This window comes from Choloepus didactylus, chromosome X (assembly GCF_015220235.1).
Source record: "Choloepus didactylus isolate mChoDid1 chromosome X, mChoDid1.pri, whole genome shotgun sequence".
In the NCBI taxonomy this organism is placed as follows: Eukaryota; Metazoa; Chordata; class Mammalia; order Pilosa; family Megalonychidae; genus Choloepus; species Choloepus didactylus.
This window is the reverse complement of record NC_051334.1, coordinates 176,842,913-176,870,218: the sequence shown is the minus strand read 5'-3', so window position 1 is coordinate 176,870,218 and position 27,306 is coordinate 176,842,913. Positions and strand designations below refer to the sequence as shown.

Here is a 27,306-nt window from a genome sequence, read left to right as displayed (position 1 = left end):
ATGGAATGTATAGACTATCAGTAATGATGGTGAAGATGACTGAATAGATAGAATATCAGAGTGCATTTCATGTAATAAAAATGTTGTTGGAAGTTTTAAGGTATATCTGTGTGTGTCTACTGGTTGGTGATAAACAAATACATTTCTGATTGTGTCTGTCAAAATGGTTTGAAAGGCACAGATGTGGGGGTAAAGACTTTGAGATCTTGAGACCAGAGAATTTCAAGTCACTAATGTGACCCTGCTGGATGCAAAGTTGGGAAAAGATGCTAACAAAAGACTTCTAGAGCAGTAGGAGCCAAGCTGGCTTTAGTGACACATTGTACAACAGGAGTGGGGCCCATCAATAGCTGACCAGTTAAACAAATAACAGTTTATTCATACAATGGGCTACTGAGCAGTTATTAAAAATGCAGATTTAGAGCTCTATTTATTTATAAATTTTCTTCTTTTTTTATAAATAAGTACATCTGCATTTATGGACATGGAAACTATTCACAACATACTACTGTTAAGATTAAAAGTCACAAAACAGGATGATTAAGATGATCTCAATAATAATAAAAACAAGGTGTGTGTATACTCACAAACTTAGAAAAAAGTATGTCAGCCTATACACCAAAATAGTAACAGCAGTTATCAATGGGTAGTAGGCTTAGGGATGATTTTCACCTTTCCTCTCTATAAATTTTCTATGCCACAATTCTTTTTACAATGGGCACATAACTTCTATATTCACACATATGTATATGTACATACATATACACATATATATATGAATGTCTATGTTTAATTTTGCAAAGCAGGAATTTGAACCTTGTTATTTAGTGAGTCCTCTTCCATTCCTTCCAGTACATGTGGTAGGGCCAAGATGGGGCAGGACCTCATCTGGAACCTGGACAGACCAAGAGCACATCCCTGTGGGTCTTAATCCACAAGTGCCAGTCTGGGAAAGGAAGTCACCAGCTCGATAGTGCATAGAAAATGAGAAACAGTGCCCTGGCCACAGAATTCTCAGGGCTGGCTGCTCAAGTACGTTCTCCCTACAGCAGCTGTCTCCCTGACAACACTGTACCCGGTGATTCTAGCCTAGCCCTATACAAGTGAGGAATGATAGGAGCAAATTGCACTTTGAGAATTTGCTGTTAAGTGGATTTGTGTTCTGCAATCAAAGTCATAGCTCTCATGTCAATTCCTTACCACTGTCTCCTGAGAAATATGAGTCTCACTCCAATCTAAAGATGGTTAGTTTCTCAGGCTAACTGGCAAACACAACTACCCTTCAGTTACACCATGATTCCAGTTCTAACGTCTGGAACATGACATGATTCATTTGTAAACTGGGGTCTGCCAACTGGGGACCAGGTGGTCTGATCTAAACCGATCAGAGCCGTATGCTTCTCATATGGAAATGTCTTTACAAATGTGCTCTTGTGATCAATGAATAATTTTACAGCATTTGGGAAATGTTAATTATTGATTCTTGCTTGCCTGACCAAAGTAGGATCTACAAAATGCCACACAAATTGAGCTTGATCTAGACCTTATCAAATAACTGTGCTGGCTGTCTATTTCTCGGGCTGGCTGTTTTCAAATGGTTTTGTCAGTTTCAGGTTTATTCAAGGAGAACCCAGATAAAATTGGGGATCAAATGTCATCACTCAGAGCACATACATAAAGAATGCAATTTCACTTAAAGAGAAACCTAGCCTTCTTGTCTCAATCAACAGAAGTGAATGGAGTATTAGTTTCCCAGTTGTAAGCCAAATTCTGCAATGCCACTTGCTTTTGGTTATTACTGTACTCCCACCCCACCTTTCTAATTTCTTCCTTTGAAAAACTCCAAAACCATTTGTTTTCAGAAAGTTTCCCCAGGAAAAAATGACAAAACTCCAACTTCTTTGTTTGGGTGGGGGAGGGTCAAATTTGTGCCTTTAGATATGAAAGCTCTCTAATCTGAAAGATTCTGTAATGTATTTAACAACTCTCACTGGGTATGCTTCTATTCTAGGTAAATGATGGTTATGCTCTATGAGAAACTCTCTAGAATCTGTTTCTAGACCAAAAGGAGAGGCTGCACAGATTTTCAACCTAGGAATCAGGAGATCTGGATCTAGTTTTGCCTCTGTGAGTAAATAGCTCTGTCTCCTACAGCAAGTCTTTTCACTGCTCTGAGCCTCAGTCAGTCTCCTCACCCAAAAAAATTAGAGTTGTTCCACCTCCACAGTATTTCACCAAAGTCAGGATGCCCAGCAGGAGCCAGAATACCTGGGATGTAATCTAATGGGGAAGGCCATGTGGTTTAGCGAGATGATCCATCAAGAAGTTCATCTTCCCACCTGAGGGCAGGCCATCAGATTTGGTTTTGCAGGAACAGTCATCAAAAGTTCACAGTTCCTTTTCATCCCAGATCAGATGACAAACAGGGCAGCTAAGAAAGTGCAGCCAGTTCCTCCTGGAAAGGAGGGAAGTTCCAAGAGTGCTAACATTTGAGCTCAGAAGCAACGTGGAAAACAGGGAAGAAGTGATTACTGCCCCCATATTGCAAAAGACCAAACCTGTTCTGATAATTCCTGGATTGAAGCATGGGTGGGTGAAAATGGAACCATTTATATATTTTTTTCTTCTTGTTTTGGAACAAATTTGTGTTGGAACAAATTTAATCTCTGGGTTATTCCCAAGTCTTTGAGAAGATGACTGTCATAATTCTGCTTTAACTGTCTCTCTCCCTGACTAGGTGAGGTTCTTTGAAGGCAGAATGCAATCCCAGAGATATTATCTAAACTGATTTGCTAAATAAATGACTGAGTAGCATAGCCCTGGCAAAATTTTTTTAATTGATCTCAACAGAACATGCATCAGCATAAAAGCTAATATGTTGCCTTAAAACCTTTCTGGACTTAGGTAGAGAATGAAATAATGAAGCCAATGCAATTAATTTCTTCCCAAGGGTTTCCTGATCCCTAAAGGGCAATGTCCCTAAACTGCTATTACACTGTGAATGAGTTCTGGAAACCCAAAGCATCCCTTACCGCCATTCGTCCCTACTACAGATATATAAGTAACCTGTGAAAAACATGACCCATAGTTTAAGTTAAGATATTTCTTTATAGAGTTAGTCTTTACAGAAGGTATTCAGTCAGCAGAGTGGTTAAGAATTGAGACCTGACTTGGCATTCAAGCTCTGCCAAGTAACCTTGGGCAAATGACAAAACCTCTTTGAGCTACAGATACGTCACACTGAACAGGGGGATAATGATGAAGCCTACTCATGGAGCTGTTATGGGGAGTCCATGAGAAAAGGCATTAAAAACACAGAGCCTGGGATATTGAGAGCCCCTTACGTTACTGCTGCTGTTAGCAACAACAACAGTACACAAATATATACATGTATATAAAGGATATAGGTCCTGTGAGTTCTCTGGAATCTCACCCACATATGAGAAGGCAGAGCATGGCCTCTACAATCAGCCAGATTCCAACAGGAAGGCAGGAGCCCACCACCGTGCCTACTTATATTCCACCTTCAACAAAAAGAAATTACTACTACTGTAATTGTTAATATCATTCCTTCCATCAAATAATCCGAAAAAATCCTCTTTACATTAAAACCTGTTCAAGGAACCTTATCAATGTCTTTGATCCTGGCCGAAACTGCATATTCTGGATTAATCGCCTTTTCAGATCTGCAGTCTTTCCTAAGAGCAAAAGAAACCTAAACATATGCCTCACAAGCTCTTGCCATTCTTCCTAATTACTGTCTGGCTCTCTGTCACAGCTGGAGGACACACTGTCCCAAGATTCCCTCTGCTACTTTATGGTTAATTACAATATGGAATCATTGAACTCAGAGAATGAATAAAAGCATATACCTCTTTACCGCACAATTCTGATCGTATTTATAAAATAGACTAGCTAATAGAGATTCTGCTGAAACATACTCCTTTCCAGTCAGTTGCCCATTATTAACAGGCTTATTTCTATTTAACTGTGTTAGAACAATTGCTATTTGATCTGATGGCTTCATATCATTGGGAAATTGGAGTTATTTATTAGGTTTGTCAGATTTAGCAAATAAAAACACAGGACGCTCAGTTAAGTCTGAATGACAAATGAACAACGAATAATTTTTAAATATAGATGAGTTCCAAATATTGCATGGGACATACTTATTAGGAAAAGTATTCACTATTTATCTGAAACTCAGATTTAACTGGGCATCCTGTATTTCATCTGGCAACCCTGTTTTTATACAACTATTCATCTTTACTTGCAACATTCCAAATACATGAATTTGATGACATTTTATAAATGATGTCAATTTAGTAGTCAGCATCACTATTTTCAATTGCAAAGGTCAACTAGTTACATTTGTTTTTAAATGGTAGTAGGATTTGACTCCTTCCTTTAATAAAGTCTAACGAAATTTCTGTAAATCCAAGTAATGAGTCTTTTACTAGCAGTAGGAATAACTACATCAACAAACCACCAGAAACTATGAACGAATCCATAGTTAAGATAAACTAGGCCACTCTGAAACCTAACTCATGTTGGAAACCAGAGCTCCAAGCCATCCCACTGAGGAAGGCTTCTGCCAGTTCACAAAGGTCATATTTACCTGTAGCTAGTGGCATGTCCTTGTTCCTAGATAACATACAACAAAGGGAAGTGTTAGGTTCCAGGTGAGTGGGAAAGGGTGTAAGAAATAAGATAACAGTGTTTGGTGCAGGTGGGAATGTATCAAGCAAACGGTTCACTGCTACACAGTCAAGAGTCCACTAACCAGCCATAATGCTATTATTATCGCCCATTAAAATCCAGTTCTCTTTCATCTGTAGAAAATTCTGGCGGAGAAAGCACCATAACTTTCCTTTTGCAGAGAGGGAAGGGATGCAGTGAGGCTGTCCTGACTCTGTCCTGCGTGGAGACTCTGGTTAGGAAGTAACAGAGGAGCTAATGTGGTTACAAGCCTCCGATGTACTCCTGCTCATTATTAAACATCAGACAAGCAACAGTTTGGTGGCAGCACCCACAAGGCAGAGAATAACCAAGAAAGGCACTCACAATCTTGTAAGAAGAACATACTAGAACTACAGGCATATCTCCCTTCACACCATCACTGTTTCTAAAGTTAATTATCAGGTATTTGTAAATCAAATCATTTTAAAATCATGAAACAGACCTACTTTTTAAAGCTGGTGCTATGGTAAAGATTTCCCCAAACCCAAATACCTAGATCTGCTGCTGACTGGATAAGTGTGAATAAATTCTGTAGTTTAAAAATGTAACCTCCCAATGTCCTTGCTGCTTTTTCAGTGGGGGAGGAGGGACAGGAAGATGAGCTGGGCGAGTAAATACTAATAAAGATCTTCAAACATCTTATCTGGATAGGCTCTATTTTTTTTCTGCACGTCACTCCTTAAAGTCCCAAAGTCTGTTTTTTTTTTTTTTTATGTAATTGTGAGCAGTCCTAACGTATCATTAACTGTGGTCACTCGTTTACCAAATCAAACTTTGGGCTGTAAAGTATCAGTTTCCTCACCCTTCTGTGCACCAGTGTCCTTAAATCTTCTGTCCAGTTCCCTTGAGACAGGAAGCCATGGTATCCTTTGGATTGAAGATTCTCCAATGGCACACATCCAGAGGAAAAGCAACGTATGTGTGTTACACACGTTGCACAGGATTTGGAGCCCAAGCCCTCCTGTTCAGCCCTGGACTGCATGACTTTACTGGCTGTGTAATCTTGAACCGGTTACTTGTTCTCTCTTAGACTCCAGAGCCTTACCTGCAAGATGAATTGTTGGAATCCAATGAGAAAATGCATGCGGAAGTGATTTGTAAATGGTAAAGCAGTATAAAAAATGTTCTTGATTGTTCTTATTAGAGGACTCAAAATGGAATTTCCAAATCTTTTGTGCTAACGGGGTGGGAAGAGGGCAGAGGTGGCCTTTGAAGAGGCTCCTGGTGGTTGGCAGAAGGGCAAGGTCTGGAATGTTAAGCATCGTTCTGGCTTTAAGACTGAAGGCCTTACCCAGCAACCCTTCTTTATGCAACCCCCTCAATGACTTTTCATGAGGCCCCAGTAAACTAGAGTCAGCACCGTTTTGCACAGAGCTCCTTCCTTCCTGAGGAGTTAAAACTCCCTCTCCCTCCTCTGACAAAAGATGCGGCTTTCCCAGGAGGGCACGGGAAAACACAGAACGCCTGTTCAATTTCGCGTTGCCTGCATCTTCTGAACTGCCACAGATACTGGCTGGCCAAATATTTGAAGCCATTGATGGCTCATGGCAATTTCAAGAACACATTGTTATAACTGCTTAAATCTCATGCACTGAGTATAAAACTGGTTAAAAGAGATGAAAATCACCACCAAATCTAGGACATGAGATTTTTTTCCCAGTTTAAACAACACAGTTTCAAGCAAAGTACTGTCTACAATTTGCAGTATTGTTTGCAAAGTATAACAACATAATAGCTAATGCTGAAAGTTAAAAGACACCCATTACAAGAATGCAGTGCATTTCTGTGATATTGTTATATCAAATCTAAAGATAATTTGAGCTGGATTTCTATTATTTTTAAAAGCACAATTGCCGCTGCTAAGTGACTAATAATGTATCATTCATTATATCCTCCTGGCTGTAGAAAGCAAATGGCAAATTCCTTTCAGTCTCAGGAAGCTGGTGAAACATAAGGTTTATAAGCTTCCTCTCCTTTGTAGGATCTTATCGGCACCTGAAATAAAAGTGAAAGAAGTTCCAACTGGTCATGGGAAGTATGTGGTGAGAAAAAAAATTTTTAATTCAATTGATATTAACTTCAAATATTTCTATCCAGAATCAAAATGAGGCATTTGACACTGTGATAAATGTTACATAATAACTGCCATGATTGCACCTATGGACAACTGGCAGGTGTTTGAGTAATATTTGATTTGGTTTTGGTTATGGGGGTGGATCCTGGCAGTCATGTTTGTACCATGCGACCACAGCTGATTGGCCCAGGGATGAGAGCCCATCCATGTATTTGGAACTGGGACTAAGAGCAACTTGGTCTCACTCATGGTAGCTGGACCTATAAATAAATGTAAATGGCAGGCCCTAGGGACGGCCATCTGCTGCCATGCAGCTTGGGGAACTGGGAAATGAGGAATCAAGCTGACACACAGAGAGGGGCAGAAATGACAGTGAGGGAGAGGAAAGTCCTGACAACTAACCCAGCACCTGGTTCCAGGTCATTCCTGAAGCTTGACTGCATCCTTGAGAACCTGGGGTCTGTAGACTAAAAATTCCTCCTTTTAGCCTAAGCTAGCTAAAACGGATCTCTATTACTTACAACCAAAAGAGTCCAAATGGCTGCTCATTCCAACTTTAATTTTGACAATCTTCAGTTTTAAAAGATACACTCCCAGATATCCCTGAAGATTGAGACAGTGATCAAATGAGAGGGAGGAGGAGCAACAGACAAGAGAGAATTTAACAAAGGATTACGAATACCGAATTTTTATATAATTTTTTTTTAGTCTCTAGGATATTAGAACAGCTAGAAGGAAATAACTGAAATGGTAGAAATGTAACCCATAACATTCTTTGAAATTTGCTCTATAACTACTTGTTAAATCATATTTTGAACATTATCACTTTTCTGCATGTTATATTTCACAATAAAAAATATTAAAAAGAAATAAAGATACACTCGCCCTAAAGAGAAAAGAGCTTGCACTCGAGGGTCCAGCTACGTAGGAGAGATCCTGCCACAGTGCAGTGTCTGGTAGGTACTCTAGAGGTAGGTGCTCATATACTATTTCATGAATGAATGAATGAATGAAATGGAATCATGTGTTACAAATCACATGGCATGAGTTTAACTTGAGATTCAAATAAGCTCAGTGCCCATGAATGTATTAGTATATATTTTCTAAATCTTATTGAGTATTAAAACAGGTACACTTAACCCATTACTTTTGAAGCTGCTTGAAAGGTAAGAGGATATGGTAGTTACAAACATTGGTAGTGGAGACATATTGACTGCACTCGAATCACGGCCCTGCCTTGGGACCTCTCGAGGTCTCAGTTTCCTCATCTGTAAAATGGACATAAGAGTACATATACTTTGAGGATTACAAACCACACATGGTATGTTGTAAGTGCTCAAGAAATATTAATGACTATTATGATGATTTGGGGGCAACTTTTAAAGAAATAATAGCAACATGTTCAACTCTCACTTGGTATGTTCCTTTTAATAAACTGCTTTTCTTTTCCTTGATCCGACTTCTCTTTTTGATTTCTTCCCATCTGTAGGCTGCAGGGCAACTTGGTGGTCGACCTCTTCTGGAGTTTTCCCCTGGGTGCCTCATCTAGTGACAGCCCTCTGAGGAATCCCAAACACCCAATTCCTGTCTGGCCCCTCAAATTTTAAAAGTCTCTGTGACCCAAAAGCATGATACCAGGAGAGTCGACATTCCTCAAGATGAGATTTTCTCCCACCACAGCATTTTCTGCCATTTTGCAACTCTATTTAACATATTCTTGGAGTCTTAATGTTGCAGCAGTATTTATGGATGAAATGATATATCTTGGATACTTCAAAAAGATTGGAAGGGGGTAAGAGGTTGGGGTACAGATGATACCAGGTGGGCCATGAAAACTGGATGATGGGTACATGGGGACGCATTATACCAATCTACCTCTTTAAATATTGGAAATTTTCCACGATAAAAAGTTACACCTGAAAATGTTCTTGAGCACCCATTAACCCTTCCCTCTGACGCTTCTATGGCCTGAGCTGTGAATGATTTTATGCATGCAGAATGCTGGGCTTTCTTCTCTTACATCATAAACCCTCTCCAAAAGAAGCAGAAGGCCCATATCTTACATGCAGAAGATGATGGTTTCCGCACAATTTAGATACCATTTTTGAAAAGATTTAAAGTGGTTTCATTCCTGTTTTGACACTAATCAATGTAACAAGGAAGAAATCCTAGGAGAAACTGTCTCTTGGCTGAAAATTTTCTGTTTACAACCTAAATGGTGTGCTGTTCTGTGACACAAGCATAGGGGTTAGAAAAATGCCCGTTAAGAGATGCACATGCAACAGAAGACAGAGCAAAAGACACATGAAAAACTGTTTCTACCTTGGATCATGGAGGATGTTCTTCCATGCCTTGTAGTCAATGTGCTAAATGTATCATAGCAACAGTAATGGGATGCTACTAACAAGAGCCTCCTCCCAACGTTTAACCTTAGTTGCAAGCTTCGCAGAAGGTGCTTGCCATGGCGTTGTTTGACAACAGGAGGCGTCATTCATGTGCCCTTAAATGACCACAGACCAAGTTAATGCACCAGGAAGTGGCTGCCACTCTCTGATGGGGTCAGTCACTCAGGAATGGGGGACAGATAGAAAGAAAATAATTATCATCTGTACTGCGATCACCGCCTTTAAATGACCATCAGTGCTGATCATCTGTCTGCAGGGCCCAGTGGAATTGGGGATTGATTTTCTTGTGCAGCCCTTTTTATACAACGACTCAGTCTTTCAGCTGTGTTGCTGGGCATGTGGGTCCACAGGCACACTCTCTCCTTCTCACCCCCCTTGGAGCAAACACATGGTGGAAAGTCAGCTGGTAGGGTTAGGGAAGTAGAGTAGGGCCAAAGAAGGGATCACAGCTAACTGCTCCCCGTGGGGATCCAGCCCTGACCTTGGCCTCATTAGCTTTGGGCTCTGACTGAGCCCAGATGGCTCCAGGAATAAGGTGAAGGCCCACTTTGGGGGGGAGGGGCTGGAAAACCAAGTTAAGAGTTTGCTAGTCTTAAAGTGATGGGGAAGCATGGAAAGGAAGATGTTCTGGTGGATTTTCACAGTGAAAACTTCTAAGAACTCTTCAAGTTGCATCTGTTTCATAGTTAATATTACTATTGTTATTCTCTTCAAGGAAGGATGATGAAATCTAGTTCATTTTCTCCCAACAGAAGCAAGTTTTATATTTCTAAAAAATCAGGACAATGAAGCTTTTGCTTTGAGTAAAATTTACTTCCTGACACACTTTTCAAGGGAAAGAAAAGCGCTAACATTCATCGAGTAGCTATTGTATTACAGATCATTTCATTTTCACACTAATGCCATAACCAGGTAGGTAGTATTTTTATCGCCAGCCTTGAACACTGTGGCCTGGAGAAGTTAAGTAATTAGTCCAAAGTTACACAGCTAGTAAATAGTGGAGGAGGGATTTGAACTTAGGTCTGTCTGCCCTCAAAGTGCCCCACTTCCTACAGCGCCATTCAGCTTGCCATTCAGAACAGCATAAAACAATCACAGGTGTGTTTGCTAAGAACGTCTGTGTTGTTTAGAACTAAATTAACACTCCTTCTCAAATTATTAAATTAAATCAGAAAAGACACTCTGGAGTGTTTGCAACAACTGACCATGTCTCTTCCAGACAGCAACAAAAATTGCATCAGACAATCGTCAGCAAAATGGCTCCCAAATGTATTTGGCGGACTTCTTCAAGGGGAGGTTTTGAAATATATTTTTGGTGTTGGGGGAAACAAAACCCCTCTATGCTTATAGTTGGAGCAATATGGTGCACTGTTTTCTGTGACCCACACACATGCACCTCAATGCCCTCGTTAAAGGCTGCCTAGAGGGCAGCTCTAGTGCTGGAGGGCAGTGCAGCCTAGTGGCTCCCAGGATGAGTTTGGCAAAAGACAGGTCAACACCTGGGCAAGATACGACATGAGTTACCTAGATTAGAGTAATAGCTTCATAAACAGTGGCTATTGTTATGACCTGTGTTATCGTGCTTCCCTTTTATTTTCCTTTTGCCCTTCCATGGGGAAAACCCTCCAGTACCTGAGGCCAGAGTTTCCCACCCTCAGCACTACTGACGTTCTGGACTGGATAATTTTTTGTTGTGGGGGCTGTCCTGTACACTGCAGGATGTTTAGCCACAGGGCCTGGACTAGGGTGAGGCAAGTGAGGCACCACAAAACTCAGTAATCAAGATAAATAATATTTTGATGTAATGTTTTTTTAAGTGAGAAAGAATGCCACCAATCCGTGATGAACAAAATATTAAAATTGCAAATAAAGACACAGGCTCAGTATGGCTGATTTTCCCTTCTGCCTCAGGATCCAATGGGGCTCAGCCCGGCACTGTTCCTGACCTGCTTCCTGCCCTGCTTAGCAGCATCCCTGGCCTCTATCCCCTAGATGCCAGGAGCATTCCTCACACCTACTCTCAGTCATGACAACCAAAATGTCTCCAGACATTTCCAAATATCCCCTGGGGAGCATAATCGCCCCTGGCTGAGAATCACTGGTTTGGGCATGGAGCCACAGGGTCCTCCCCATCAAAAAGCAAAAAGCAAAACAAAACAGAAAAGGCTGACGAAGTGGTCTGAAAGGCTAAGGGACATGGTAATACTGCGGTTAAGGGCACTCCTTTGGCAGACTTGGATTCAAATGTCAGGTTCAAGACTTACTGGTCATGTGACTTTGTGTGCTTCAGTCCTGTGCTTCAGTTTCACCACCTAGAGAGCTGATGCTAAAATCTGCCTCCTAGGGCTGTGACAACGAAACAATGATTTGTCTAAATCATTTAGGACAGTGCATGGTGCAAAATAAGAACTCAAAAATATTAGCCACTATTATTATGAGGACGTAATCTTTGTGCTGGGTCCAACTTTCCCTTCAGTTTCTGTACCAGAGGGATGGGACTTATTTTTCTGCGCAAGAAGACATTAGTGCTATAGGAAAGAGGAGGAAGATATTCCCAATGACCTAATCTTCAGGCACGCAAGTACAGGTGATTAATCTCCTTTCAGAAGGAAATATTTAGTTTGTTTTATAATTATACATCTTGGTATGGGAGTCTTAGTGTCTCTCATTGCCAGCTTAGAGCTTGGACAAATCTGATTACAATTCAGAGAAAATGTTTGTTGTGGAGGCAGAAAAGTTCACCCCTGCTCCCAACTTGCCCCTACGCCATCATTTAACCAATAAACAGGACAGCTTACAAATACAAGAAACAACTAGAATTCAACAGCATCACAAATCTTATTTTAAACATAGCTTGGAAAACGAATAAGGGCTGATTTGTTTTCATCTGAATGCACACCAAAGGGAAGTACCTGAAATGTTGAGCCACTCCAACAAGTAAATTCTTAAATACCCATTTCAAGGAAAATCTTTTATGTTGTCTTGCCTTGGACCTAGCTTTTCTTAAGGTCTTGAATGTGGTGGATAAAAGATTGTTTCTTCAAGTCCAAAGTCATGGTTCCAAATTTTTAACAGCTTTGAGATATAATTCGCCCATTTAAAGTGTACCAACCATGGTTTTTCAAATATTCATAGTTGTGCAACCATCACAACAGTCAACTTTAGAACATTCTCATCAACTCAAAAACAAACTCGGTGCACTTTAGCTGTCACCCCCCAGACCTAAGCAGTAAAACTCAGTAATCAAGACAATTAATATTTTGATATAGTATTTTTAAAGCAAAAAAGAATGTCACAAATCCATGATGAACAAAATATTAAAACTGTCAATAAACATAGGATCAGTATGGCTGATTTTCCCTTCTGCCTCAGGATCTGATGGGGCTCAGCCCGGCACTGTTGCTGACACACTTCCTGCCCTGCTTAGCAGCATCCTTGGCCAGATTTTTAACAGCTTTGAGATATAACTAATCTCCTTTCTATCGTCAGAGATTTCCCTACTCTGGACTTTCATATAAATAGAATTACATACTATGTGGACTTTTGCATCTGGCTTCTTTAACGAAGCAGACTGTTTTCAAGGTTCATCCACCTTACAGCATGTATCAGTACTTCATTCCTTTTCATGGCTGAATAATATTCTACTGGAAGACTATGCCACATTTTGTTTATCCATTCATCTGCTGATGGGCATTTGTGCTCTCTACACTTATTGGCATATTTGGAATAATTCTGCTCTAAACATTCATGTACCAGTTTTTGTGTGGACATCTGTTCTCATTGTTCCCTAGGAGTGGCATTGCTGGGTCATACGGTAACTCTAGGTTTAACCTTTTGAGGAACTGCTAGACCGTTTTCCAAAGTGGCTGCAGCATTTTACATTCCCACCAGCCAAGTACAAGGGTTCCAATTTCTCCACATCCTCACCAAGACTTGTTATTGTCCGTGTTTTTGATAATAGCCATTCTAGGGTCTTTCACTGTGGTTATCTCTCATTGTGGTTTTGATTTGCATTTCCCTGACGGCTAATGATGTTGAGCATCTCTGATTTATATATTGGCCATTCCTATGTATTCTCTGGAGAAGAAGTGGTTGCCATTTGATGCTCCAAGAGGTATGGGAGGCTTTGTGTGATGGGTGGAACACTCCAGAATGGAAACAGAACCCTGATTAAGTATATATTAAATCTCCACCAAATCCTTCCACCACACAAGTGAGTAATGAGTTTAACCTACAGGAAAAAAAAAAAGCATTTTTCTAATGGGCAATAAAATTAATCTATTTGTGGACCATAGCTGAGGGTTAACAGAAACTACCTAATGGGGGAAGCTTGTTCTGCATGAAGAACAGCTTACCCATCTCTAAGGCTCACTACCTCAGAGCACTTTGCTGAAACCCAGATTCTGCCAGTACAAGTCAGATCACTGGTGTGTGCTCTTGTGCACCTCTGGGTAGCAGCAAAAGTCTAACCTGAGTGTGCTCGTTCTTTCTTAACTGAGTGGCTTGCACTGTACTTTCAGTTGACCCTAAGGGAATTCTTTCTTCCAAGTTCAGAAAAAATTCACATTTTCCTCTTCTCTGAAAATAAAGATCTTCTCAAAAGAGCAATATGAACATACAGCCCATCTATACTGGATTGCCACATCAAGATCCAATATTTGAGTCATTTCAGAGAATTTGCAATATTACAATTAGAGGTCTAGGGTTGAGAGGACTACCCATCTCCGGAAGAACTCTGGACAGCCTAATAAATTCAGACATTTGGAAATCTTACTCAGCAGTCTGTGTAAAATAGGGAGGGCAAAGGAAAACAGAGCTCCAAGAGTCATTAATCTAAATTAATTAACCCAGTGACATTGTCATAGAATTTTGGCCCCACAGCAGAACCCAAATGAATACAATGCTTCAGGTAGGTAAGCTTTTTTGTTGTGGGATGTTTATTTACAATGAACTGCGGAAGAGGGTTAATCTAATGGGATGCAGGACTGCACTGGATGGTGAAATGCTTTGTGACCAACATCCATTTGAGATATCAATTAACTTTTAATTCTTGGAGGGAAACAAAGCAGCCCTGCACAAAGACTAAATTGGGGGTGGCATAAGGGGCACAGAGCTCATGGAACCTTAGGCCTGCTACCTTTTTGTAAGAGGGAAAGGCCTCCTCATCTAACACAAAGGGGGTGAAGAGTAGGGAGGGAGAAGGGTGAATTGGTGTGTGGCCTGTTAACTCAATGATGTTTCTAAAGCTTGAATGGAAGAGTCAAAGCCACCCAAGTGACAACAGCGCTAAGTCAACAGCTTGGCCAAGCCGGCATGCCTTGAATGGAAATGCAAATGGTTCAGTCCAATAACCTCTTTGGGGTGTCACTTGGTACACCAGCTCTTGCTTCCCTGGGAACCTTTTTCGACTGTACACAGAATAGCAAATCACCTTCCTAGACCCTGAATCCAAACTCCAGGTAAAATCCAATATGTGCCAATCCAAATTAAGAGAACAGTAAAAAATAAAATCTACAGGGTAGTAAATTCCTAATATTAAAAGCATACTGACTGTACTCAAGGTGTCCCTAAAGGGTCCTTTTACGCCACCAGCCATGTGATTTTGAAAAAAAGCACCATCTGTGGTCCGACAGAAGATTCTGTCGTTCAACAGGGGAGAAAACACTTTTCCTAAAATGCTGTTGTGGACAGGTCTGGGCCTTCCGACCCACCAGCCAACAACCCAAGGAGTACATAATTAGTTTGTTTTCCAAAGGGGGAGCCACCTCATGCTTTTCTTCAAATTCAATCAAAACATCCACTTTCTAAATAGAAACACTTTTATTTGAAACCTCTTTGCATGAGTAGCTGGCTGGGCCAAGCCTGGCCAAAGAGCCGAATTCTATTCATCCCTGCTCTCCAGCCAGTAAATGCTTGGCTTTGTTCACCCCCACCAGCGGAGGTCCTCAGACCACGTCCATTGGGCAAGGGGCTTTAATGATCTGAGGCAGGTGTCCTCGGAGGCTGCCCAGGTGAGGGGGTCAGCCCATGCACCATGACTCACTCACTCCTCTTCAGTTTACAAAGCAGGACTGCCCCCCCTCCCAATTAATTACCTCTATTAGTGTGCTCGCCCACACAAGTGAAAGGAGATGCTCCCAGCCTGCTTGGGGCCTCTGCTACCATTTAAGAGCTCTGAAGACAACCAAGAGGCCCTGTTTTCAAAAAAGAGGAGGGGGGTGAAGCACTCTCCAGAAACTACAAAATGAAACCATCAGGACAGGGAAGAAATAAGCAGCTGCTAAGGCCTTATACCGTGTTTGCAAGAAGCACAAAGATGGCTGTTCTGGGATGAAAGCCTCAAATCCTCTAGTTCTCCAAAGGTAAGAAGGTTGCAGTTGTGTCCTTAATGAGTTTAAAAATGTCACTGCAGGAAACAAGCCCAGTGCACAGAGAAAAATGACCGTTCTTTATGTGTATTTCATGCTTTTGCCTTCTCAAAGCCCCCACTTGCATACTGCCCCATTTTATCCCTGACCACCTGGTGAGGTAAGAAAGGTGAGTACTAACAGTTCCCCATGACAGATGGGTAAAGTCAGTTCAGAGAGGTTAAGGGACTTGCCCGTAGTCACACAACTAACCAGGGCCACAGCTGGAACCTGGGGGTACCCGCAAATGGCGCCAAAGCCCCAGCCACAATCAGACTCACAGAGGTGGTCTCTTGAGTCCCAGGGGAGTGCAGCTGGCTGAAACCTGGGTTAAGCAGCCCAAGCTTTGCGGGGGAGGAAATTGGCTTTTGATGGCCTGGAAGGAAGTGAGCTCTTTTGTACAGAGTGCACGCCACTGGTGTTGGAACCCAATTTGTGATGCTCTGTTTACTCTGGCTAGACGGGAATTTAAGTGTTTCTGAAAAGACATTACAGGACCCTGGAGTTTCTCATGAATGCAGAGCTCCTGCCTTAATAACATTTTCTGAACTATCTCAACTCTTGCTTGGAAAGAATTTTCTCCAGGAGTTTTCACCTCTCTGTTGACTTCAGGATCCATTCAGGTATGCATTTTTTTTTGTTTTTTTGTTTTTGTTTTTTTTAAATTACAACAACCTTATTCCAGAAAGAATTCCAGGAGACTGAATTTCGTGTCCATGCATTCCTTCCTAATGCAGGATCATTTTTAACCCAACAGGCACTGGGAGGAAGGAGCTTCCACTCTGTAGCCTACTGGTTAAGACTGAGTTTCTGGGTTCAAATCCCAGCTCAGGGCTATTTGTCATCTGTGCAGCCTGCGGCTGGTGACTTAATTCTCTCTGACCCTCAGTTGCTTCACCTGGAAATTGGGCATAATAATTAAGATTAACTGAGACAGTACACAAAAACTACTCAGCCTGGGGTATGAGGTGTGCTCGTTAAATTTTAGGTGTTAAATCTACTGGCTTTCTTGTTGTGACACTTAAACTAGCAATCAACTGAAAAACACACTTAACACAGTGCCTGATGCATAGTAAGAGCTATGTTACTGTTAGCTACTATTATTATTGTGTTTTATTATAATGATTATCACTCTCTGCTCCCCACCCCTCACATCTCACAGTGCAGCCAAACTCTTCTACCACCTCCTGGCCTTTGCACAGGCTGTTCCGGTTAATTGGACCGAACTCCCTTTCTTGGTTTTGTCTGCTAACTCTATTTCTCTTCCAAGACGCAGATCAGAGGGCACTTCCTCCAGGAGGCTTTCTAAGAAGTCCCAAAGAGGAGAACAGTGCTCCTCTTCTGTGCTCCCACGTCACCCTATGCTTGCCCATGACAAAACTCCCCACACTGCCTTGTAGTCTCTGGTCTCTCCCATTAGACAGTGAGCTCTTCCAGGCCAGGGACCATCTCTCTTTTTGTCCCTCAGCCCGTAATACCTAGCAGAGAGTAGATACAGATACATTTGCTGAAGAAATGATTCATGATTGCAATCGCGATTACAATAACAATTAACAAGGAAGCCTGCCATTTTGTCTGAGGCAGACTCCCTAAAGACCCTGGAGATTAAAGACATCCCAGGGCAGGCCCCGGAAAGGAAAAAGGGGGCACAGGTTTGCTCCCTGGCTCCTCAGGTTGAATTCCACCTGTCTCCTCCCCAGGCAACAGCTGAGTTGCAGTACTCGTGAAACCCGACCCTTTACCCTGGATTAAGGGGCAGGTGAACCAAATCAAACAGGTCTGCAGAACAGCGCCAGGTGCTATTAAGTTAGCTGAACTTGGATAGCCCGGTTGATTAGAGTCAGGAAGTCACTTCTTTTAGGCTTAAAAAGTAAGGACAACTTAAACACTATCGGCAGCCAACTGGAGTTCCTCCAGTGGGTAACCTAGCAGCTTCTGGAACTCTTCCACCTGCCCCATGAAATAATCCCAACAAGAATCTCTTGAAGTCTGATAGCCCTAACCTCAGCAGCTCTCTATCAAGCACCAGGCACTCCGCTCAGCTCCCATCCTTACCACTAGGGGAGGAAGGAGCTGTTACCACTGCCATTTAACAAATAAGGTCACTGAGGCTCAGAGAGGTTAAGTGACTTGCCCAAGGTCACAGAGCCAGTCAAAAGACAGACTCTGTAATTTGGGCAGATAATAAAAAATATATTTACAGCCTCCCACTCCCCAGCCCCGAGGATCTGGGGGAAGGTGCAGATGTGTTGGACATCCTCACCTGGACTGGTGTTGATGTTGTCACAAACATTGGGACTGGCGGTTTGATGTGCTGAGCCCTTGAGCATGGGACTTGCCCTTATGAAGCTCATTACCACAAAGGAGAGTCTAAACTTGTATGTAATGGTGCCTAAGAGTCTCCCCCTGAGTACCTCTTTGTTGCTCAGATGTGGCCCTCACTCTCTCTAACTGAGCCATCTCGACAGGTGAACTCGCTGCCCTCCCCCCTACGTGGGACCCGACTCCCAGGGATGTAAATCTCCCTGGCAACGCAGAGTATGACTCCCGGGGATGAATGTGGACCCGGCATCGTGGGACTGAGAGTATCTTCTTGACCAAAAGGGGGATGCAAAATGAGATGAAATAGTTTCAGTGGCTGAGAGATTCCAAATGGAGTCGAGAGGTCACTCTGGTGGACATTCTTATGCACTATATAGATAACACCTCTTAGGCTTTAATGTATTGGAATAGCTAGAAGTAAATACCTGAAACTACCAAACTCCAACCCAGCAGTCTGGACTCCTGAAGACAATTATATAATAATGTTGATTACAAGGGGTGACAGTGTGATTGTGAAGACCTTGTGGATCACACCCCCTTTATCTAGTGTATGGATGAGTGGAGGAATGGGGATAAAAACTAAAGGACAAATGGGGTGGGATGGGGGGATGATTTGGGTGTTCTTTTTTCACTTTTATTTTTTATTCTTGTTCTGGTTCTTTCTGATGTAAGGAAAATGTTCAGAGATAGATTGTGGTGATGAACGCATAACTATGTTATCATACTGTGGACAGTGGATTGTATATCATGGATGATTGTATGGTGTGTGAATGTATTTCAATAAAACTGAATTTAATTAAAAAAAAAAAAAAAAAAGACTGATTCAGTAGGCCTGGGAATGGGGCCCAAGGTGCTGCATTTCTAACAAGCTCCCAGGTGGCACCTATGCTGCTGCTCGTCCATGGCTAGATTATCTCTGCGTTTTGTTTCAGGGTAGTAAAGAAGCCATGACATCCCAGGTAGGGATTTCCAATCTGGAGCTTTTGAAGCCAAGAGTCAGCCTGACAGACTCCAAAGCCCTTATGTGTAGCCTGCTAAGTGTCCCCAGTGTCCGGCACTGTAAAAGCTATGCAGATGAGCCAGGCCATGGCATTTTTGTCCAGGGGCTCCTAGCCTACAGGGACACAGACATATTCACAGATAACCACACTGCAAGGCAGAGAGTGATCAGCACCAGAAGACAACTCTCTATAACATAAGGCAGGACCCCAGAGAAGGGAGTGATTCAGTGTAACTGGTGGGGATTTGGAAATATAATGTCTTTTCACACAACTAAATCTCAGAAGCTGTCCTTCCTTAGTGCCATCTCCAACTTTGCAAACCTCCTTTATTTTGTGCAAATGCCTCCTCTTGCCCCACTTCTTTTCTCTCCCTTCCTTTAGTGTCTGTCCTTTCTTAGCAAGCATAACATCCTTAAGCCGCCCTCCTGGTTCTCACTCGCATTTTTCCTGCCACATTCCACTCACTGTTGGAGAGCAGATTTGAAAAAGGATGGGGAGTTGGATTAGATGACTTTTAAGATTCCTTCCAACTCTGAGAGTTGAAGATTCTCTGATTCTAAGGCAAAGAGCTCAGATGCAGAGAGAGCCTCAGGAGGGAACTACAGAAATTAACAAAACATACCCACTCAGAACAACCATGAACTCACCTCAAAAACTCCAAAACTGCTGGGGTATTTTAAATATGACAGGATCCTAAACTAGATTTGCCAACTGTTTTTAAACTGTGTGCTCAATTTTTAACCACTTTCATAATTTAAAAGATTGGTTAGAATCTTACAAATGGAGTCCCTCTTGATTTTCAAATGGAAATCTGATTCAAATCAAGGTCAAAGGTTAAACAGTCAGTTAGAAATCAGTCCTTGAGTTCAAAGCTGGTTTTAAGCACAGCAAAATGCCCTTGATCTTGTCCAACAGTCAGGTTTCAACTCTATTCCTGCAATCCAAGGGCACTGAAAATGCGGACCCAGAGGTGACAGTCTTTACATTCTCACCCTGGCCCCTATCTATACCATGTTAACAACAGAATTGTTCACAACTAGATAATGATTATCTAATTCTAAATCTAGTAATAGGATTAAAGATAATTCAGTCTTTCCAGCCTTAGGACTCCCACGTTAACCCTCAATAGATCCCCAGTGACCATTTCCATGGGCTGTCCTTTCATTTAAAACAATACCATCTCCACAAGCAACTAAAGAAAAAATAGATAAATTAGACCTCATCAAAATTAAAATCACTTATGCTTAAAGGACACTACCAAGAAAGTGAAAAGACAACCCATAGAATGGGAGAAAATATTTGCAAGTCATGTATCTGCTAAGGATCCAGTATCAAGAACATACAAAGAACTCTTACAACTCAACAATAAAAAGGCAACCCAATAAAAAAAATGGGCAAAGGTTATGAATAGACATTTCTCCAAAGAAGATACACAAATACCCAATGAGCACATGAAAAGATGCTCAATATCACTAGTCACTAGGGAAATACAAATCAAAAACCACGTTGATATACCACTCCACATCTACTAGGATGGCTAGAAAAAAAAGAGACAGACAATAACAAAGTGTTGTCAAGGATGTGGAGAAATGGGAACACTCATACATTGCTGATGGGATTGTACAATGGTACAGCAGCTTTGGAAAACAGCTTGGTAATTCCTCAAAAAGGTAAACATAGAGTTACCAGCAATATGCCAACAACTCCACTACTAGGTATATATCCAAGAGCAATGAAAGCACAGGTCCACGGAAAAGCCTGTACACAAAAGTTATGAAAACGAATGTCCAAAGCAGCATTATTCATAATAGCCAAAAAGCAGAAGCAACCCAAATGCCCATCATCTGATAAATGGGCAAACAAAATATGGTATATCCATACAATAGAATATTATTCTGGAATAAAAAGGAATCAATTACTGATAATGAAACAACATGAATAAACTTTGAAAACATTATGCTAAGGGAAAGTGAAAGAAGTAACACAAAAGACTACATAATATATTATTCCATTTATATGAAATGTCCAGAATAGGCAAATCCATAGAAACAGAAAGTAGATTAGTGGTTGCCTAGGGGATGGAACATGGGGGAGAGATGGAGAGTGACTACTGATGGCTACAGGATATCTGTTTTGATTGATGAACTGCTCTGGAATTTGATATGGTGAAGGTAGCACAATGTTATGACTATACTAAAAAACAATGAATTGTACACTTTAAATGAGTGACTGCTGTGTTGTGTGAATTGTGTCTCAATTTTCAAAATGTGGAAAAAAATAGCACCATCCCCAGGACCCAGAGGTCTGTGGGGCAAAAGTGGACCAGGGCTCCTTAACAGCCTTTCCACGTGATCAATGCACTCACATTTGGATGTGTTTAGAAGGAATTCACTGAGTACATACTGTGACAGATCAAAGCATATCATAGAGGGTAGACATGTAAGTAATCACTGCTTAGTTCTAACATCTGGGGTTGAGTTAGGGCCCTCAGCCTTCTGGCTGCATTTTTTTCAAACTGTCTAGCTACATGTCCCAACATCTCACTGTATTCCCCGGCCCTCAGACACTCTGGACTGTTTTCCTTCCATGAAATCCCCATCCATTTCCCCCTCCTTGCCCTTGCTCATGCTAGGCATTCCTCACCAATTAGCAAGATCCAACTTATCTTTTAAGCATCACCAGTGTTAAATTCTGTCTCTCCTAAGAAGCAGTGCTTTGGTACATAGAAAGGACTCAATAAATGTTTGTTGAGTGACTGAACAAATGAGTGGCCTCAGTTATTCAGCCCTCTAAGTAGACTGGGAGGAGGACAATTTCCCATATTTAGTGTGAGTCCTTGCCTAGCTTCTCCAGGAGTTGCTGAAGCCATCGGTGGCTGACTAGCAGGCCAGGGGGTAGGGTTATGTTCCTGGAAGGGGGCTCCAAATTCATACCTGAGTTTCCCATAGAAACAATGGAATAGCATTTGCCATTCTCAGCCTTATAACCATCAGGACACATATCATAAAAGATACATCCAGAGCTACCTGCCAGAGGCGTAAACAAGGTTAGGCAAGTTCCTGCCTGGTTCTCTCCCAATCAGGAAAGCATTTCAGAATGCAAGTGAATGAGCCCAACATTATCATAAGAACAACCTTGAACCCACTCTAATTTACTAAAACAGGTAATCTTTCACGAACTTTAGACCCTTACATCTAACAAATTACTTGCAACCCAGCTCACAACTGAAGGTGACATACCTAGTTTAGTCACACCGCAGGATGGGGACCACTGGTGTACCAGGAGGTCACATTTCTGTAGAAGAGCTAGAGTGGCCAACTCGTTATGGAAAACAACCACAAACTGCAAATGATATCTTGGTGCAAGGAAATGCTTTCTAAAGCACATGTGCTTAGGTTTAACAGGTCACATAGATCCCAACCTCTGAAAGTCATATTTAATCTGTAGTATATATCATATACCATGGAGCTCTCTCTCATCCTGCTTAACAATTCCTACTTTACAAATGAGCAAACACATTTGCTGCAACAAATCCAGGGGGAAGGAATACACTATTGAGGTCTCAGAATAAAAACGGCTCCTCTGAGGAAATCCTCCTGGGAATCCTTGAGAAGATTTTGTGGAAGGACCTTGAGTTGATGATATTTTTAAAAAATTTGATCCAAGGGTAAATGTTTTGCAGCCTCTTTTTTTCCTTCTCAAAGTTACAGCCTTCACAGCAAAGGTCCTGCTTTCCTGAGCTGTCATCTCATCAGCACCTGCAGCTTCATTCTATGCCCCAGTGTTATACAAGTCAATGCTCCTCCCTTAAAAATGCAAGAACCTACCCCTATCTGCCAGGAATTTGCCATCTTTTGATTTTTCACTACTTGTTGTTTCACAAGGTTGAAAAGTCTCAAAGCTCTGGTTTGATGACGGCCAAGCTCTAAGGTGCACCAGCCTGAATTTGAGCCCCAATCCAGAAAATGAAGACTTTCCACTTCAGTCTTAAAATGCGGGAATGCAACCATCAATAGAGCTCTGTTATTTTTTTTCCTTTGTATCAGTTAAGAATTGAATGTTGAGTGATTATGAGATAACAGGACTAATCCTTTTAAAAACATCACAGGACTTACTCCTCCAAATGTTGATATCAACATATCTTAAATCCAACAAAGGCCTTCCAGCCTCATCTCTGATGACCAGTCTTCGACCACTAACCAAATGCAAGAAACTAGAGTATGAGTGAGAAACCTGTACATCCCAGTTTACTTATATTTATACAATGCAAAATAAAGTTTTCTGTACCTCTCCTACCCTCTTATGTAATATATTAAGTTAAATGCATAAGACTTAAAATGTTTTCATATTACTCAAAACCAAATTTCTCCCTTGCAAGTACTATGGCATCTGATTACTCCATCTTCTTCATCTTCTTTCTATCCTACTAAGCTTGGTAATTATCTACTTAGGCATGTCCCACATAATACTCTCTTACAGGTCAGAAGAAAGATGGACCTGAATTTCTTACATTTTTCTGCTATTCTCCATGTTGTTTTCTCTCACTTGAATTTGACCCAATATATTTTCAAAGGCTTTTTCAATCACCACCACCACCACCACCACCCCCCCATTATTTTTCTGTGACTCTACATAAAAGTTCCTAATATCAGACCCTTCGGTTGGCTTTACAAAACAGATGTTTGGGAACATTCACCCATTCCTCTGCCTTTTAGCATTGGCATGTTGTTAGTACCTAGTTTAAAGGTTTTCAAATTGTTTGCATATTTCAAAGTATTAACTGCATGGAACATAGTTTTTCTGCCTCCCTTTCCTTCAAACAATGGAGAAAGGGCCAAAGGAGGATTAGAATGGCTACATTTGCCTAAGAAATCAGGCAAGTACATTATGCCAGGATGACATAAATCAATGAAGTCTGGATTTGTGAAGCATCTCAAGTCACTATTTCAAGAGGACACCTTTGAAAAAACCAAGAATGCATTTTATTAGGAATCTTTCCCTCAGTTTCCTGAACCTTAATGTGATTTGGATCTCTCTCTTGCCACTTATTTAACAACCCAATCAGCAGTGATTGAGGGCTTCCTATCACTGTAAAACTTCCTATCACTGTCTGGCACCGTGGGGGATGCAGAGATAATTAAGACATGGGTCCTGTCCCTAAGGAACTTGGGTGGCAGAGAAAGGGCAGACAAGCATAGGTAAAAACAATTCGAATATAAGGCAAATTTTGCTAAATGCTATAGAAGACACACGTTGCCACCAGAGAATTGGAAAAGCAGAGATTAATTCTGACTGGCTCATTCTGGGAAGACCCAGTGGAGGCTTTAGCATTTAAGCCAAGCCTTTATGTGTGTAGAGGGCTTCCTTTGTAACTCATGTTTGAGGGGTGGAGGCGTAGGATTCAGTGGCGGTAACAATTCAACCAAGGCGGTAAAGCAGAGGCTGAAGAGCTTGAGCTCTGCGCCCCCAACCCCTGACCCAACCCATCTAATTAAGCTAAAGCAGCTCCACCAAAGCTGTTGTGGATATTGTTTTCCTTTGAACTCTAGGTTCTGATGTTCAAAAGAGGTTTGAAAACCACTGGATAAGACTGTCTTAAATGACCCTTCCAACATTTACCTCCTATGAATCACAGAAGAGATGAAAGATAAAAGAAAGACTTTGTTTTAACAAACTAATCAGCAAAAGAAGTGAGCAAAGGAAAGTAACGTTTACTGAGCATTTACTCTGTACCTAGGGTACTACACATATTATGGTTTAAACCACACAGTGACCCTGTGGGGGGGGGGCAGATATTATTATTATTATTCTCATTTTAGAGGCGAGAAAATTAAGGCTGGAAGGGTTAAATGACTTTCCCAAAGGCACACACCTAGTGAAGTGGCTGAGCCAGGATTCAAACACTGAAAGTGTGATGCCAAAGGACAACCTCCTGTTTACCATCCCACGCCTCCCTAAGCTCATCAGACCTCATACCTTCAGCAGAGGGCTGGCCCCTGCAAGACGGCCCCTTGGAAAATGGGCATACCTATGCCAGTCATGCTGCCACAGCCACTTTTGGAACCCACACTCATTTTCAAATCCTCTTCAGACCTTGAAGGACTTTGCTCTGCAAGTCCTCACGTTTGGCAAATCTTTGCCCTCAGAGGTGGCTGAGTTTTGAAAAGAGCCAAAAGGGACTAGGAGTCAGGTCTCGTGAATGAGTACATGATTGAGCTAGGCCATGCCACTGTGGTTAAAAGTATAGTGTGAATAATCCAAGAAGAACAGATAAGCTATTTAACGTTCTGGGGATGCCCAGGAATGACTATGGTCTGTTAATTTCTGATGGATATAGTAGGAGCAAGTTCACAGAAATGTTGCTATATTAGGTAACTTTCTTGGGGTAAAGTAGGAACATGTTGGAAGTTAAGCAGTTATCTTAGGTTAGTTGTCTTTTTCTTACTCCCTTGTTATGGTCTCTTTGAAATGTTCTTTTATTGTATGTCTGTTTTCTTTTTAACTTTTTTTTCATACAGTTGATTTAAAAAAGAAGGGAAAGTTAAAAAAAAAAAAAAAAAGAAAAACAAGGGAAAAAAAAGATGTAGTGCCCCCTTGAGGAGCCTGTGGAGAATGCAGGGGTATTCGCCTACCCCACCTCCATGGTTGCTAACATGACCACAGACATAGGGGACTGGCGGTTTGATGGGTTGAGCCCTCTACCACAGGTTTTACCCTTGGGAAGACGGTTGCTGCAAAGGAGAGGCTAGGCCTCCCTATGGTTGTGCCTAAGAGCCTCCTCCCGAATGCCTCTTTGTTGCTCAGATGTGGCCCTGTCTCTCTAGCTAAGCCAACTTGAAAGGTGAAATCACTGCCCTCCCCCCTACGTGGGATCAGACACCCAGGGGAGTGAATCTCCCTGGCAACGTGGAATATGACTCCCGGGGAGGAATGTAGACCTGGCATCGTGGGACGGAGAACATCTTCTTGACCAAAAGGGGGATGTGAAAGGAAATGAAATAAGCTTCAGTGGCAGAGAGATTCCAAAAGGAGCCGAGAGGTCACTCTGGTGGGCACTCTTATGCACACTTTAGACAACCCTTTTTAGGTTCTAAAGAATTGGGGTAGCTGGTGGTGGATACCTGAAACTATCAAACTACAACCCAGAACCCATGAATCTCGAAGACAGTTGTATAAAAATGTAGCTTATGAGGGGTGACAATGGGATTGGGAAAGCCATAAGGACCACACTCCACTTTGTCTAGTTTATGGATGGATGAGCAGAAAAATAGGGGAAGGAAACAAACAGACAAAGGTACCCAGTGTTCTTTTTTACTTCAATTGCTCTTTTTCACTCTAATTATTATTCTTGTTATTTTTGTGTGTGTGCTAATGAAGGTGTCAGGGATTGATTTAGGTGATGAATGTACAACTATGTAATGGTACTGTAAACAATCGAAAGTACGATTTGTTTTGTATGACTGCGTGGTATGTGAATATATCTCAATAAAATGAAGATAAAAAAAAACAAAACAAAACAAAAAAAACATAAGGGAGATGATAGCCATAAAAAAAAAAAAAAAAGTATAGTGTGAATAAGAGGGAAAGCGACAGATGTTCCCATCAGTGTATAAGCCAGCTCTGCAGTAACACCCCAAAGCCAGCAGTAGCCACGTTCTTGGAAGGTATGTCCAGGCACCCAAGGTGATGACTCGAAGGACAAAATTCTTTTGACTGTATAAAATCCAGTGTGATTATTTAAAAAGAAAGAAAAAAGATAGTCTAGGTAGCATGCCATGGAAGGACCCAGACACCTGATTTCTCATATCTGCTCTGCCTCTCAGCAACTGAGCAGCCATGGTCATGTCACTTAACATCTCCAAATATCAATTTTCTCATCTATGAGACAGAGATAACAAAACCCACCAGGGCTGTGCACCTGGTAGCTGCTGTGTGTGCACTGGGCTCCCAAGGCTCACAGTGCGCAGAGAAAAGCGGCGCTGTCAGATGGGGACATGAAGTACTACATGCTGGGGGAGATCCAGAAACATAACCACAGCAAGAGCACCTGGGTCATCCTGCACCACAAGGTTTCCAGAGGAGCATCCTGGTGGGGAGGAAGTCTTAAGGGAAACAACTGGATTGGGCACTCTGCAGAGGCTAGAGAACTATCCAAAATATACATCATTGGGAGGCTTCATCCAAATGACAGATCAAAGATAATCAAACCTTTGGAAACTCTTATCACAACTACTGACTCTCATTCTAGCTGGGGGACCAACTGGGTATCCCCTGCCATCTCAGCACTGGTTGTCGCCCTAATGTATTGCCTCTACACAGAAGGCGATGCCATCCAGAGAAGAGACTGCTACAGATGA

The 27,306-nt window shown here is 41.7% G+C and overlaps 1 pseudogene; it reads left to right on the top strand.

The window, feature by feature from the left end:
* Positions 1 to 984: 984 nt before the first annotated feature.
* On the top strand, positions 985 to 27,306 carry LOC119522488 (annotated as a pseudogene).